The sequence below is a fragment of the Crocuta crocuta genome, unplaced genomic scaffold, assembly GCF_008692635.1.
Source record: "Crocuta crocuta isolate KB4526 unplaced genomic scaffold, BGI_CrCroc_1.0 scaffold344, whole genome shotgun sequence".
Classification (NCBI taxonomy): Eukaryota; Metazoa; Chordata; class Mammalia; order Carnivora; family Hyaenidae; genus Crocuta; species Crocuta crocuta.
The window spans coordinates 672,309-675,596 of record NW_027533081.1 but is presented as its reverse complement, the minus strand read 5'-3'; positions in this window follow the sequence as shown (position 1 = coordinate 675,596).

The window sequence follows — 3,288 nt, the reverse complement described above, 5'->3', positions numbered from 1 at the left end:
AAGTCTAAGCACTGCTTTTCCTTAGTGGCCCTTGGAAACGCCATGGAATGGATGGAGAGAGCTGGCAGTACACCACTGGATGACTGGGCCGCCTGCCTTTCTATACCCCACTCTCCCCCCTCATTCATACCCCCACGTGCTCACAGAGGTGAATTACCCTCAAACAGGAAACAGGCACCCACTATGCACTGTGTATCTCAGAAGCAGCAGCAACAGTAGATGGCTGCCCTGTCCCCTCTCACCCACAGAAGGACCTGCTCTAACCCTGAGGCCACACTCCCTCTCCCCGCCACCTACATGGGACATTAACATGAAAACGGAGCAGTCTGAAGGAGGGGCTCTGAACCCCTTCCCCACTGTCCCAGGCAGGCTCTTAGGGTCACTCACTCCACTCAGTCCAGCCACACTCTCCCTCAGCAGAGGCACCCCAGCCCAGGCCCTTCCCTCCTGGACTGTGGCGGGGGGCCTGGAGTCACCTCCTGGCTTTCCCTTATCAAGCTCACTGGGGGCCCACACAACCCCAACCCCCACGGCTTCTCTTGCTTTGCCACTCCTGGCTACAGCTCTGAGACCTCCCCCAGCCCAGGTCCTTATCCCTCAGGGCAAGGCCCCTCCCAGCAGGAAGCATAGACTGGCCGTGCCAGGCAGAGTCAAACTGCCCTGGCTTGTTTGGAAGCCCCTAAACCGGAGCCAATATCCTCTTGGGGAGGGGGGGGTGTCTGGCGGCCTCTCCCTGCTTGCAGCTCAGACCTCTCCAGACTCCGCACTACATGGGCCACAAAGCCCTGGAGTTAAAGGCATTTACCCTCCAGTCCAGCCTGACCAGTTGCTTACTTGCAGCCCCAGCAAGTTATGTAACCTCCCCGTTGAGTCTCATTTACCAGTCTGTAAGAGGAGGCTACCCTGCGTGCTGGCCTGGAAGGATTCCGAGAAAACTTAAGTGTGCCCCTATCTCCCGGGGCCGACCACTTGTTGGCAAGGCTGTGAGTGCCAGAGGGCAGAGACCAGCATGATCCAGCCTAGCCGCAGGGGCTGGGTGCTGTGCCCTTGTGCTGTTCTCGGAAAATCTTGTCAAATGAATAAAAAAGCTTGTGAAAGAGCCTCCCAGGTGCCTGGCAGGGAGTGGGTGCTCCTGAGCTAGCTTCTCTACCACACAGCATCTGCAGGCTCACGCTCTTGCCTCGCTGCTCTCCAGCCTCCCCTGCCACACTCCACACCGCTGCCGTCTTCCTGTGCACTCGCCCGTGAAAACCCTTCTACAACCAACTTGAACTCAGCACGGCATCCGTGGATCTCCGCCACCCCAGAGCTGTCCCCTTCCTCTGTGCCTTGAAGCTACAGCCACCATCCCCATGGTGCCCTCTGTACTCCATACAGCATGGAGCCAGACCTTAGTGCCCCATCTTACAATCGTTTGTTTGCCTGTCTTCCCCAGGCTGAGCTCTGGAGGGCAGGGATATGTGAATGTAAACTCAAGTTCTGCTCCCATTTTAGACACGGGGACACAGAGAGTCAGAGAGTCAATTACTGTCCAAGGTCACAGGGAGAGTAACCGGCAGAGCCCGCATCGCACTCCAGACTTTTAACTAAGCCCAGTTCTCTCTCACTCCCCTCCAGGAGTCCCTCCTCGGCCAGGATCCATGAGCCAGGAGGATAAGAACCTGATTTGTTGTTTCTTCTCAATGGTGAAAGCTGCCTTCCAGGTGGCAGAAAGAGAAAAGCCCCCACCCTCTTAGTAATCAGGTCCTGGGGGCAGTGGCTCTCAGCCCCAGTGGGCAAAGCGAGCAAGCTTTTGGGTGGGGCTGACAGCTTGAGGCCAACAGGCCAGCAAAAGGGCAACACCACAGGTCCCCTGGGTAAACTGAACTTTATTCCTTCCTCACTCCTCCGACTCTCCAGAACTGCCCAGCCAGCCCTTCTCTGGGGGCTGGCTGCTGATTAAAAGGCACTGCCCCCACTCTCCACCCCCAGATCTGACCCTGACAGACAATAAGGACTCCGAGAAGGCAGCAGGCCTGTCAGCTCAATAATGCAAAACCCTGTTGCTCCGAGTCCACGACAGCTGACTTCAAGTGGATCGGAGGCTGTGCTTATTAACAAAATGAGAAATCTGATCTATGGAAAGAAAACACTACGTGAGGATTAATCCAGGACCGCAGCTTGTGGAGAAGGCTGGGCTGCTGGCCAAGACCAGGGAATGAGGACGGGATCGTGCCTACCTGTCCCCAGAGCAGGTACTGCGCAGCAGGACAGGACGTATCGCCTCTGCCCCACCTGCGCCTCTTCTTCTCCTTCCAGCAATTGAAGCAATCATTTCAGTTTTGCTTTAATTAAAGACCTAGCTCCCTCGGGCTGCTTCTTCCTCTAAGCAGAGCCAGCGACCAGAGGGAGATTTTTCTTTTCAGGAATCGCTTGTAAAAGCTGAGTGACTAATCTACAAGTCCTAACAACTGGCAGGAAAACACTGCAGGGAGAAATTCTGGGCACACACCAGCACTCTGAGTCAAACGGCCAGAGAAGCTGGGCAAGAGGCACTCAGCAACTCCCCAAAACTGGTCTGCAGAAAGCCCGAAGCAAAAGGCAGACCAACCTGAGAGTTCTGACCCCTAAGGCAGGCAGGCAGGCAGGTGGGGAGCCCCCTCCCAGCCTCTGAGTCTACTGCCTGCCCATGGGACCCAGAGATTTTCATAAGCCCAACTGTACAGGACCAAACGTTCCCTGGAACACAGGGTGACCTACTCCTAGGCCAAAAGACTCAGTTCAACCCCCAAGTATCAGCTTCCCATCCCCCCCCACCCCTTGGTGCTAAGAGCCCGCTAAACCAGCAATCTCACCACACAGCTTTGTCTCTAGAGGCCAGCCTGAGGCCGGCCCATCTGCTTTTTTTCAGACCACTCCAGCAACCCTGCTCTGCTAAGTGTACAGTCTCTCCTTGAGCCAGGGCTACAGACCAGCCACATGGCCTGTGCTCCTGAAAATGTCTGCGGAAAGGGCCAAGGACTCCAGAGTTGGCAGATGGAAATGGAAGGGAAGTAAAGCCAGGAGCCAGGAAGCAATAAATGCTATAGCCCCAGAAAGGTCCTGGGTTTGAGTGACCTAGCTCCATCCCTCCAGCCAAAGTCCCCAGAGAACAGGCCCAAGTTCAGCCTAGAAGCTCTGGAGGCCCCTCCACTACCTGCCAGTTCTCCTCCCCACCCCACCCCACCCCCCCCCCAGAGAAAGAGGCACAGCAATCCCCACATCAGTCAACAATCCACCGCCACAGGATTCCTATGGGCAAGGCTCTGC